Source organism: Balaenoptera ricei, chromosome 13 (assembly GCF_028023285.1).
Source record: "Balaenoptera ricei isolate mBalRic1 chromosome 13, mBalRic1.hap2, whole genome shotgun sequence".
Taxonomy (NCBI): Eukaryota; Metazoa; Chordata; class Mammalia; order Artiodactyla; family Balaenopteridae; genus Balaenoptera; species Balaenoptera ricei.
The window spans coordinates 55,955,196-55,968,980 of record NC_082651.1 but is presented as its reverse complement, the minus strand read 5'-3'; the positions used below and the strand labels follow the sequence as shown (position 1 = coordinate 55,968,980).

Genomic DNA, 13,785 nt, shown 5'->3' with positions numbered 1-13,785 from the left:
GAATCCTCATCTCAGGGTTTCCTTCTGGGGAACCCAACCTAAGACATCAAGAAACAACTTGTATCCATAACATTAAAAAAAAAAAACTCCTTCAAAAAATAAGAAAATGTAGGCTATCTAATAGGAAAAGGGGCAAAAGACTTGAGCAGCTATTCCATAAAAGAGCATTTACAAATTATCAATAAACATATGGAAAGGTAACCTACTTCATTAGTCATCAGGGAAAGGTAAAATGAAATCCCAGTGGTATACCACTACACAGCCACCTGAAAGTCTAAAATGAAATTACCAAGTGTTGGTGAGGATGTGGAACAAACAAAGTTCTCATATTGCTGGTGGGAGTAAAAACTGGTATCTTGGAAAACTGTTTGGTAGCATATACTTAACCCTAATGTGTACATCCTATAAAACAGTAATTCCACTCCTAAGTAAATATCCAACAGAAATGTATGTCTGTGTATAACAAAGACATGTGCTGGACTGTTCATGCAGCACTATTTGTAATAGTCCCAAACTGGGAACTACCCGAATGCCCATCAACAGTAAAATGTATAAATAAATAAATAAAATACCATATAAGCATGGTATACACAGAACAATATAGCTGATTCTCATAATATAATGTTGAGTGAAGAGAGGTAGACACAACTGAGTGCATATTGTATAATTCCATCGATTTATTCCATAGGTGAAACTACTCTTTACTCTTAGAACTAGGATAGTGGTTAGTTACTTTGGGGGTGGGGTAGGGATGGACAGTAGCAGGAAGTAAGCACAGGGGGTTTTGGGGGTACTAACAAAGCCTGTTTCTTGACCTGTATACTGGCTACTCTTGTGTGTTCAATTTGTGAAAAATCACCGAGCTGTGTGTATTTCTATTAAAAGTTTTTTTAAAATACTTTTTTTTATAATCAAAATAACTCCTGCTAGAATAACTGAATAAATTATTGGACAGCAACACAAAGGCATATTATACAGTTGTATAAAAGCTTGAGGAAGATCTCTATGAACGAGTATGGACTGATTTCAGGATACATTTTTAAGCGTAAAAAGCAAAGTGCAAAAGAGTATTTATCTTTATGTAAGAAAAAAGGGAAAATAAAATAGATCTGTATCTGCTTATTTGTAGAAGAAAAAGGAGGAGGAGGAGGAGGAAGAGGAGAGGAGGAGGAGGGGAAGGGGGAGGAGGGGGAGAGGAGGGCGAAGGAGGCGGGGAGGGAAGGAGGAGGAGGAAGAGGAGAAGGGAAAGAAAAGAAAAGGAAGAGAAGGGGAGGATAGAGGGGAAGGGAAGGGAGGACAGAGGAGGGGAGGGTCAGGGAGGAAGAATAAACCAGAAACTAACGATATCATCACCTACAAGGGGTGAATGGCAGCAAAGTGGAAAGAATGGAGAAGTGGGATCAGGGTAGAAGGATTGAAAGGGTACTGATACTTTTGGGAGTAAACTTTTTTGTGTAGTTCTGACTTTTAGAACAATGTCAGTGTTTCACATACTCAAAAAATAAGTAATTTAATTCAACCAGTTTGCAAGAGGCACCCCAAATGGAATACAAATAGTAACAAATGAACCTAAGTACTATATTATCAATACAAATGAACAACATAATCACACTGAAGGAGTTAGGAAAGACAAAAACTAACCCAGGTAACTCTGAACAACAGTATTTGGACTATACAGTTGTCCTTGAACAACACAGATTTGAACTGCACAGGTCCACTTGTATGGGGATTTTTTTCAATAAATACATTGGAAATTTTTTTGAGATTTGCGACAATTTCAAAAACCTCTCAGATGATCTGCATAGCCTAGAAATATTGAAAAAATTAAGAAAAAGTTAGGTATGTCATGAATGCATAAAATATATGTAGATATACAAGTAACATATAAAATATGTGTTAATCCACTGTTTATGCTATCGGTAAGGCTTTGTGGAATCTGAGGGCAGTAGTACCTCAGAAAGAGCATGGGATAATAAAATGGTTAGCAACCAAGAACCCGGAAAATACCTTCTAGTATCCTGCTCTGCTTCTCTGTTTAATTCTCATTGCTCTGCCTAGCAACTGTCTCTGCTACTCAGTTCACACATCAGGTTGCCACTGTACTACAGCTTTGAAGTTTTAAAATTTCCTTCACTCAAAACAGTAGCTCAGTCTGAATAAAAATATTATGGTCCCAATTTCAAATTCCTGGTAGAAAGAATCTGATGATCTCAGTTTAAGTCAGATCTCTACCCATGGTCTCATCATCCGTGACCAAGAATGAAGTCATATAAATAGAGATATGGTTGTCTGGGGCTCATCTTATGGAGAAGGAAGTTAAGCTAGGTCATTGTGAGATGAGCCAACACCCCAAAAGAACTTAATACAATTGTTAAGTGGAAACAAAAAAGAGCCATGTGTAATGCAATCCCATTTCTGTAAAACAGAACAAAACTATCTATATACAAATATATGTTTATTGCTAACACTTATGTTAGAAGAGTCTAGAAAGAATTAAGTGAGCAGGAAAAATACTTTTTAATTTCTAAACTTTCATTATGATATAATTTCAGATTTGCAAAAGTTGCAAAAATAGTACAAAGAACTCCTGTATGCACTTAACTCAACTTCCCCAAATGTTAAATGTTACATAACTACATTAAAATGATCAAAACTGAGAAAATAACAACAATAAATACCACTAACTAATCTACAGGCCATATTCAAATTTTACCAACTGATCCACTAATGGACTTTTCCTGGACCAGGGCTCGAACCGGTGTCCCCTGCACTGGCAGGCAGATTCTTAACCACTGCACCACCAGGGAAGTCCCCACCTCTATTTCTATATTTCTATATTTATCCAAAACCATTAGTTCATACTGCTACCTTTTCCCCAGTTTTACTGAGGTGTAACTGACAGAAAAAATTGTGTATATTCAAAGCGTACAACACGAATTGATATATGTGTATATTGTGAAATGATTACCACAATTAAGTCAACACATACATTACCTCATTTGTATGTGTCGTGAGAATGCTTACTTTGCAAATTTCAAGTATACAATACAGTATTATTAATTATAGTCACTATGCTGTACATTAGATCCCCAGAACTTAGGCAGGTAAAGGGAAACTGTTTTTATTATGCTCTTCATTGTGTCTGTTCTCAGATTTTTCGCCCCAACAATGTGCTGGAACTTCTCCCCTAGACTCCCGGACTCCCACAAAGGTACTCTCATCTATGGGTGATTGCCAAAGTTGATGTTCTGTGGTAAAATGATGGTAGAAAACTCCTTTTTTGCCATCTTTCTCCTGATATTTTTATTCCAATCCAACATCATAGAGGTCATTCTAGCATTCCTCCTTTTCTTATTTGTAATTCCTTGTTTGATGCTGCCAATACTAATAAAATATTAGAAATGTATTGAGTACCTCTCTCCATCAGAACTGTGCTACTTTCTTTACATACATACCTCATTTCATCTTCATGACAACCCTATGGTAGGTAATATTTTTCCTGAATTTTATAGAAGAAGAGAGTGCAATATCAAGAAATTAAGTAATATTGCTAATTATTTATTAGGTGTTAGAGTGAAGATTTAGACCCAAGGAGTCTGACTCCAGAATTCATGTTCTTGACCATTGTGCATATCTTATTTATAAAAACTGAGGAAGCTAGCACAATATAAACCAATCTCACCCATATATATGGATGCAATAGTCTAAGCAGAGAGATTTAAAAATTACATGTAAAATCTCAAGTAATAAAAATAGAAGAAAATGGAACTGAATATTTATTCAATCTCAGGATGAGAGAGAACTCTGTGACCTTACAAGTGTCCAATCCCCAGCTGCGTTGGTCACTTCAGGATATATACCCTCTTTTGGCTGTGACAGGAACCAGGTTGAAAAAGAATTTGTAGCTGTATGTATTTTTTTCTCAGGGATCATTCTTGGCTTGTCTGCCTTCCTCCCTGTTTGAACTCTCTTTGCACTGCCTCCTCTGTCAGACGGATCAACTTTGAATTAGAGCTTCCTCTTCTCATTGTCCTGTCTGAATTTGGCATCCTGACCCTAGACTATTGGTCTTGGCACTACTAACCCAGGAACTCCATAGGAAACTGACCTGGTAATTATCCTCTTGGCTCCACTTACCACAGCCTCATGCCCACTTCCAGCCCAGGAACTCAGGGCTCTCCCATGCCTCTCAGGCTCCCATCTGTCTAGGACAGGAGATTAGGCAAAAAGTAATAGAAAATACACATGCAAACAAACAAGCAAAATGAACAGACTTGACTAAATAGTGACGTGTAAAACGTCTATTCTTCAAGACAATATACAATGCTATGATTCTATATACACATATACAATAATTTCTTTTTTCTTTTTCTTTTCTTTTTCATTTATTTTTTATTTATCTATTTTTAGCTGCGTTGGGTCTTCGTTGCTGCTCGCGGGCTTTCTCCAGTTGCGGCGAGCAGGGGCTACTCTTCGTTGCAGTGCGCGGGCTTCTCATCGCGGTGGCTTCTCTTGTTGCAGAGCATGGGCTCTAGGCGCGTGGGCTTCAGTAGTTGTGGCTCGCGGGCTCTAGAGCGCAGGCTCAGTAGTTGTGGTGCACGGGCTTAGTGGCTCCGCAGCATGTGGGATCTTCCTCGACCAGGGCATGAACCCATGTCCCCTGCATTGGCAGGCAGGTTCTTAACCACTGTGCCACCAGGGAAGCCCAATAATTGACTTTTTAATTGCTTAAATTTCTTAGTACTAGTATTTGCCCAGTACTATTCTTTTTTTTTTTTTACAATTTTATATTTTGAAATATTTCAAACCTACAGGAAACTTTAAAGAATAGTATAGTGAAAACCCACATACCCTTTACTTATATTCAGCAATCAATAGTTGAATTTTCCCACCAGATCTAAATATTTATCGTCTCTATCCAAAGAAATTTATGTGCATTTTGAATCTTGTCGCATGCCTTGTGTTTCAGGGGTACCATGACTGTTCCATGTTTGGTGACTTGCTAGAGGATTTATAAGACTCAAATCAGGTTATATTCATGGCTAAGGCTTATTACAGCAAAGGGTGCAGAGCAAAAGCAGCCAGAAAAAAGATATGCATTGGACAGAATCCAGAGAGATCAGATGCAGGCTTTCAAGTCCTTCCCCATCAAGGGCCATATAAAATGTGCTTTCTCTCTAGCAGAGTACATGTGCAGAATGTCTCCACTCAGGGGAGTTGATTCAAGTCTCAGGGTCCAAGGCATTAATGGAGGTCTGGTTGCATAGGCACATTCTAGTACATGACCATTCATGGCAACTGAAACTCAGGACCCTAACAATTCCTTGTGGGATCTTACTTCCCTGACCAGGGATCAAACCCAGGCCCCCGGCAGTGGAAGCAAGGAGTCCTAACCACTGGACTGCCAGGGAATTCCCTCAGCAGTCGTAATGTTTGTGCAAAGCAATTCTGACAAGCTGATAAAGCATGGCCCATTGTTCCAGGTGAATACACAGAATAATCAAAATTAACATAATCTTCCAAGAACCACATGCCCAGGGGTTGGCAATGGTCAGTCATGGTCCAGGCTTCCTTGGACATATGCAAGGAGAGGGCTACCAGACCTACTATATTAACTCCTCACACCATACCTTTGCTTGTGCTGTTCCTGCCATTTGAATTGCTTTTCCCAGGAGCCTAGCTCAAATTCCACATTCTCTCTAGCACCTGCACAAGGTCCCGCCTGGAGCAGGTTCTTCCTAAACAGGGGCTCAGTGAAGGAAACTTGAGTGAAGCCTTCTCAGACCTATTCAACCCAGTGATCTCTTCCTTCCCACTGAATTTTCCATCTATTTTACCGTTAATCATATAATGCCTAGGGATATCGCTTATATTATTACATGATATTGTCATTAAAATTTTCGAGTTTATTTTTTCTCTTAACCAGATGTTAAATGATGATGGTGTCTTAGGCCAACTATATATCATATGTATATATGATATATATATACTGCTGTACTTGGAACAGAGTATTGGTTGTAAAATACACTTAAATATTTGTTGATGCTGATTGATCACTGGTTCCAAAAGTACCTTTTTACAATTTAATTTGTAATTAATATATGAATAGTAAGGATTGAATTATGCAGCTTTGGCTAGTACACATGCATGAAAGGAATTTATCCTAGTACTAAGTGACATAAGAAAATTCAAGCCTTCCAGTCTTGTGAAAAAAATAGTTAAAAGGAAAAATAAATGTTTAAAGAATATGTGTTATAGAGAAGAAATGCCTTAGTTGTATTAACTGTTAGAGACAGTATTTGTATATTATATGGCATTGATTAAAGACAACAGAGTATAGAACTCTAGAAATAAAAGTAACCTGATAAGTTCCTGTTGATGACCTAAAAAAGTTGCTGAGGAAAATGAGACTTTCAGGGGCTTCCCTGGTGGCGCAGTGGTTAAGAATACGCCTCCCAATGCAGGGGACGAGGGTTCAAGCCCTGGTCTGGGAAGTTCCCACATGCCGCAGAGCAACAAAGCCTGTGCGCCACAACTACTGAGCCTGTGCTCTAGAGCCCGCGAGTAACAACTATGGACGCCCGTGTGCCTAGAGCCCGGGGTCCAAAACAAGAGAAGCCCCCGCAATGAGAAGCCCACGCACCGCAACGGAGAGTAGACCCCGCTCGCCGCAACTAGAGAAAGCACACACGCACGCAGCAAGGAAGACCCAACGCAGCCAAAAATAAATAAATTAAATAAATTAATTAATTTAAAAAAAAAAGAGACTTTCAATCTATCTAATGTGCGGACTTTAGGTTTAGGTGAAAGAAGTCATTGCAACACTGGAGGTCTACTAAATTGGTTTAACTGCTACAAGTAGTGACATCAGACAAGAGAGAACTGTGCATCACATCCATCTACATTGTCAAGTCCTATTGCTGGGCAGTTGCACAAGCCACCAAGAGAGCACTCATAACTAATTAGGATGGTGCTTCTCAAACTTTAGGGTGTACCAGAAGCATGTGGAGGGTTTGTAAAACACAGATTGCTGGCCCAGCTCCCAGAACCTCTTCTGAATCAGCAGGTCTAGGGTAGGGCCAAATAATTTACATTTTAAAGCAGCTCCCAGGTGATGCTAATGCTGCAGGCCCACATACCACACTGAGTATCTAAGTACTGTATCAGTCATGTACATGCAACAGTATGTATTTTCAGTAGCCTCAGTGCAATTCTCAGCAACCAACTAGGTCCTAAATAGCAGAGCTTAGACTTTATCATTCAACCTTTTACCTTTATTTTGGTCTTATTCATCGACATGAGGGCACTGTCTTCCACATATAAATAGTAATATGGTTTCTGCTACAATGGTACTCCTCTTCACACTATATTCAACAACGGAATTTCATGCCAGAAAGTTGCTAATCATTACATCAAAGTGTTTCTGTTAACACTTGAAGTCACACCTGATACAATTTGTTCATTTTTAATCAACACTGCTATAAATCAATCATAATATAATGGTCAAATATCATACCACAATTTATTGTTGTCTGGAGAGTGTTCTCACAATTCGTTCTCTTTGTTCCTCTTTGAAGTTTCTTCGTGACTGAGAGAAATGGAAAAATAATGATGTCCACATTGCATGCGGTTAGTTTTTGACCTGGCACTTTATGTCTGACAGACAGTATGTGGAGTGAACTATTACCAGCAATCTGTTCATTCTACCCTCCAGTAGGCACAGCAAATAGGTTGTGTTCCAACTAGGCTGTAGGTCTCCTTGAGAGCTAAACAGTACATATGGCATTTGTTGAGTCATTTTATTGTCCATAAGACAGAGAGATATTTATCAGGAGCATCATTCACCTGGAAAGTCCAGGAGCTTCTTACCTACAGAGAGTGATTAAATGTGTAAACAGGCTGTTTATCCTAGTCCCAAATTCAATTAATTACAATGATTAAGGAAATTTATTTTGGTTATGATATTCACTGCTATGGCATATTGGCACTTTTTTTCCAGATCAATGTTAGCCGACATCTGCTTACAAAAACCTTCAGATTTCCATTCTAATGGTATCACTTGGTGGTGGTGGGGGGAGTCCCAGAAAGTTCTTATGCCAGCTGTTCTACATGGTCTTTTCTATTGAAAAATAGGAAGTGGATCAAAGTTTTACATGCTACAAAATCTTAAGACATAGAAAGTTTTAATTTTTCTTGTTTTTCATAACATACATTTTAACACACATAAGCCAAAGAAAAGCAGGGATAGGACAAAAGGGAGGCTGGGGGAGGCATGGCTACTGTAGTTTGGGTCAATTTGGCTCCATCTCTTCTTTTGCTAACTGTCTTCTCCCACCCACAAAGCACAGGGCAAGTGCCCCAGACTTAGAATACCCCAACCTCCCACCAGAGGGATTGTCAAGGGAGCAGGTGACATCATTGGAGATAATCCAAGTCTTTCTCCACCAGGTACTAAAGGGGTCATGCAGCTAGATGGAAGTGAAGCTAGAGGGGCTTGCATGCCTGGTGAAAACTCTTACAGAAATAGAAGAGAATGAGGCCAAAACACAGAGGAAGAAACCTGCAAGGAAGAAACACAAAGCTGAGGAAGAGAGAGAGAGAAAGAAAAAGAAAGAATGAGAAGAGCTTTCAATATCCTTTTGAGTCCCTGGGTCCAGAGTGTCTATGGTCAGATCCTTCCCCATTCTCACCAGGACCATGATCCACTAAATTCTGCTCTTTGCTTAAATTAATATGATTAGGATTTCTGCCTCTTGGCTAATAGTAAGTTATATTACACTGTATCCATTTCTGAGTCATGGCAACTATTTTTAAAATCAACCTCACTTCCACCCCTTGGAGAAAGAAAAAAAACCTGTGGGAAACAAAATTATACTTAAACACTATTAGCTAAAGGTGTCTGATATTTTGTCTGGAATTTGCTTGAAAATACTCTAGTTTGATGTATATGCGTGTGTAAATTAATCTACATCCCAAAAATGATTTAACATTTTTAACACCCAGATCAGGAGTCCACACGCCAGGCAGAGGTGATCAGTTAGCAGTTGAAGGACCCTAATCAGTAGCCCATCCCTCAAAAGAGGTTTGTACAACACTTTACAAATTGCTATCTAAACCTGCACCATAACAGATTTTTTAAATAGTGAAATGAGCATCATTCAAAATATATTGTACAAGCCACTATGGAGAACAATATGGAGGTTCCTTAAGAAACTAAAAATAGAGTTACCATAAGATCCTGCAGTCCCACTCCTAGGCATATATCAGGAGAAAACTATAATTCAAAAAGATACACACACCCCAATGTTTATTGCAGCACTATTTACAATAGCCTAGACATGGAATCAACCTAAATGTCCATCAGCAGATGAATGGATAAAGAAGATGTGGTATATATATACAATGGAATATTACTTGGCCATAAAAAATGAAATAATGCCATTTGCAGCAACATGGATGGACCTAGAGATTATCATGCTAAGTGAAGTAAGTCAGAAAGGGAAAGACAAATACTATATGATAGCACTTATATGTGGAATCTGAAAAAAATGATACAAATGAACTTATGTACAAAACAGAAATAGACCCATAGACATAGAACACAAACCTGTGATTATCAAGGGTAAAAGGGGGGCAAGGGATAAATTAGGAGTTTGGGATTAACATATACACACTACTATATATAAAATAGATAACCAACAAGGACCTACTGTGTAGCACAGGGAACTCTACTCAATACTTTGTAGTAACCTATAAGGGAAAAGAATCTGAAAAAGAAAAAAATATATATATATATATATTGCTGTACCCCTGAAACTAACACAACATTGTAAATCAACTAGACTTCAATTTAAAAAAAAGAATTAACAAAAGAAAAAAATTTTTTTAAAAACCCAAAATATATTGTACAGGAACTTCCACTTTGCACAAATGGAGTGTAAGAATCTGGCAGCCCAGAAGCCTGACAGCCTTTGAAATAGCACCGGAAGTCTCTAGTTCTAACTTGTCCTTCTTAATACAGAATTCTTTCACTTAAGCAGATTGGAATGTTAGCTCATGCTCCATCAGAATATAGTTGTGTTAGCTTCCAAGTGAATCTTCTGTGCAAGGCAGCTTGTTGAAGTGCCAAGAAGAGAAAGTGTGCACTTCACTGAGTTCAGAGGAATCATTTGTATGAACACCCTATTTGGCCTATTTGCTAATACATGTTTGTATTTGTGGAAAATTTAGGTCTGAGACTAGGTTTCACTGTGATAAGTCATAGTAACAATGCTGTAGGAGAGAAAGCATGGGTCCTACCCATCTCTCATCCCTGGAAGCTACTGCTGTTTTTACTAGAAGAAGCTTAACAGGCAGATTGGTTTAGGTCAGATCTCAACAGTGAGGGAAGCTGCGACATGCCCTCTCATGACTCACATTCTCAAACACTCCCTGCATTTTCATCCAGTTTGGTTTCTTGGCTCCTGCTTCTAGATTCACATTGCTATGATCTCTTCTTGCTTCTCTGATCCAGTTTAGTTTCTGGGTATTTGTTTTTATGTGTGCTTGCAGCCCACCTCTGTTTTGGGCCTAGGCCAACTTGTGCCCACATTCAAACACTGCACAGATCTGTCCCTCCTACTCCTTGACCTATTTCATTTTGCTTGAAAGAAAATGTTCATTTCTATTTTGAATATGGAAAGCTTTGATCACTATACGTATTACTAGCGATAACCTATCCATAATTCTGCACTTTCACAAAAGGCAGAATTTGTAACAAAAAAGTCTTCAATCTTAATACTATTTGACTATGTAATTTCTTGAGCTTCAGCTGTAAGTATGTGCTCTTGAAGCAGAGACCTTTTTCCTGAGAGGCAGGCTAATTTATTGATATGGTAGTATCTCCTGCCCAGTTCTTAGCTGCTCGCTTTAGGAATTGAAAAGAACAGAAAGGTTATTCCACTCCCATCAGGAAAACTATCTTTGGGCTCTTCTCACCTGTCACAGGATATTTCCAGTGTCTTTGTATTGGCCTGAAAAAAATTAAAGATGGAAAAAAAAAATTAAAGATGGGACCAATAAGTAATTAAACTGGAGCTGCCCGCAAGAGAGTGGGAAGGAGGGTTTGATTTGGGCAGACACCTGTGTCTCACTTATACACGTTGTGTAGATGAGGAAATGTCTGTGTGGGGTCCCAGAAGGCAGCTGGATCCTAGGCACTGGCTTGGGAGACTTCCCCAAGCCTGTGGGTACAGAGGGAATGGGTCGCCTGCTTTCAAAGGACCATTCCTGGTTATAGAGCACCTGAAGTGTAACCACAGTGGCTTTCCCTAAATGTTCTAGACTTCCTGATTCTGCCCTCCTCGTTTCCAGAATTGCTCCAAGATTGTGACAATATTTACTGTAAGACTGTATCATGGAGCAAATTCATACCTATCATGAGTAAATGGACAATTAAATAAATCTAGATTAAGCCATTTTTAAGATATTTAAGCCAACAATGACTTCTTGAGGATACTTTCTCTAAATACTATATATATGAGAGGCTGCATCTACATGAAGTAGCTTTTGTCTCCATCAGAGATTTTTAAGCAGCAAGCTTGGTTTCAGCTGAGATATCGACTGCCCTCAGTCCTTGGGGCAGCCGCTCAGAGCCCCCGGCTGTTTGTCTTCAGCTGTAAGCAGCTTCTTCTTCTTGCCCCAGTGTGCATAACAAATACTGTATTATCATTTCTTCTTTTTTCTTTTTAATATTTATTTATTTATTTGACTGTGCTGGGTCTTAGTTGCGGTGTGTGGGATCTTTAGTTGCAGCGTGCATGTGGGATCTAGTTCCCTGACCAGGGATCGAACCGGGGCTCTCTGCACTGGGAGCGTGGAATCTTAATTACTGGACCACCAGGGAAGTCCCTGTATTATAATTTCTATATGTGCCATCTGTGTTGAGAGGCATTGGTTCATATGATCTGTAATGATTTAGTACAAGGGGCAATAATGTTTTTAACTCCACCTCTCCTACTGACTAAACAATTTTAAATAGTAGCTACCCGAATTCAAGAGATACTTTATCAGATGGAAGGGCAGAGCCAGAATAAAAGCAGATCTTTACTTTGAGATTCCTGATACAGATAGAGAGGATTTCCGTCAAGAGGGAAGACGGGGAAGGACCACAGACCTCACACTCAACTCATCAGGCACACTCATCTTCCCATCCAATCCATCACTGACTCCTCTAATTTTTATCTCTTAATCAGACTCAAATTCATCCTCTCCACTGTCACTGTTTCAGCTCAGGCAAATGTCATTTTTATGTGTTTGCAGTAATCTCTGTATTAGTCTACGAGGGCTGCCATACAAAACATGTTTAAGCTGGGTGGTTTAAACACCTGAAATTTATTTTCTCACAGACCTGGAGGCTGAAAGTCCCAGATCAAGGAGTGAGCAGGTTTGTTTCTGGTGAGGCCTCTCTTTCTGGCCTGTAGATGATCACCTTCTCACTGTGTCTTCACATGGCCTCTTCTCTGTGGAGAGAGAGAGAGAGGGAGAGAGAGAGAGAGATCTGGCGTCTCTTCCTGTTCTTTTTTTTTTTAACATCTTTATTGGAGTATAATTGCTTTACAATGGTGTGTTAGTTTCTACTGTACAACAAAGTGAATCAGCTATACGTATATATATATCCCCATATCTCCTCCCTCTTGCGTCTCCCTCCCACCCTCCCTATCCCACCCCTCTAGTTGGACACAAAGCACCGAGCTGATCTCCCTGTGCTATGCGGCTGCTTCCCACTAGCTATCTGTTTACATTTGTTAGTGCATATATGTCCATGCCACTCTCTCACTTCATCCCATCTTACCCTTCTCCCTCCCTGTGTCCTCAAGTCCATTCTCTACATCTGCGCACATATATACAATGGAATATTACTCAGCCATATAAAGAAACGAAACTGAGTTATTTGTAGTGAGGTGGATGGACCTAGAAACTGTCATACAGAGTGAAGTAAGTCAGAAAGAGAAAAACAAATACCGTATGTTAATACATATATATGGAATCTAAAAAAAAAAAAAAAGGTTCTGAAGAATCTTCCTGTTCTTATAAGGACACCAGTCCTAAAGGATTAAAGCCCTACTTTATGACCTCATTTAACCTTAATTCCTTCCCTAAAGACCTTATCTCCAAATTCAGTCACCTTGGGGCTTAGGACTTCAACATATGAATTTGGAGGGGACACGATTCAGTCCATAACAACCTCTATGCTACAGTCCAAGTGATCTTTCCAAAACACAGAGCAGCAAATAGAGATAATTTTACTTCTTCCTTTTCTGTTTGGATAACCCCACTCTGACCCCCAGCCCTTTTTTGCCTAATTTCTTTGGCTAGGAATTTCAGTACAATGTTGAATAGAAGTGGCAAGAGTGGGCATCCTTGTCTTGCCCCTGATGTAAGGGAAAAGGCTTCAGTCTTTAACTGAGTATGATATTAGCTGTGGGTTTTTCTTAGATGCTCTTTAGCATGTGGAGGAAGTTCCCTTCTACTTTTAGTTTATTCATTGTTTTTATCATGAAAGTGTGTTGGATTTTGTCAAAGGTTTTTTTCTTTATCAACTGAACTGATCATGTCATTTCTTTGCTTAAAATCTTTCACATTCTGTGTCATTTAGGGTTCTTTGGTGGAGAAACGATTAACACTGATCATCTTAAGGGGGTTTCAGGAGCTTATAGGAAAGAAGCGAGGCTGAAAACGCAACTTGGAATGAAGCAGTTCCCGAAGGTTTCAATAGTAGTGATCCCTGGTTGGTCTTGTTTGAGT

At 39.2% G+C, this 13,785-nt stretch overlaps 1 long non-coding RNA gene across 2 annotated transcripts in view; it reads right to left on the bottom strand.

Moving 5' to 3' along the window:
* Positions 1–1,606: 1,606 nt before the first annotated feature.
* The window catches only part of LOC132376868 (uncharacterized), a 53,588-nt gene continuing 41,409 nt past the window's right edge, over positions 1,607–13,785 (bottom strand). Inside the window, exons 3-7 of one of the 2 annotated variants that reach the window (XR_009506447.1) lie at positions 12,389–12,500; positions 10,978–11,012; positions 7,517–7,588; positions 4,109–4,205; positions 1,607–1,806 (exon numbers count right to left, since the gene is read on the bottom strand). This is a non-coding gene — a long non-coding RNA (uncharacterized LOC132376868). The remainder of the gene's footprint in view (positions 1,807–4,108; positions 4,206–7,516; positions 7,589–10,977; positions 11,013–12,388; positions 12,501–13,785) is intronic. The other variant, XR_009506448.1, reaches the window with a different exon arrangement.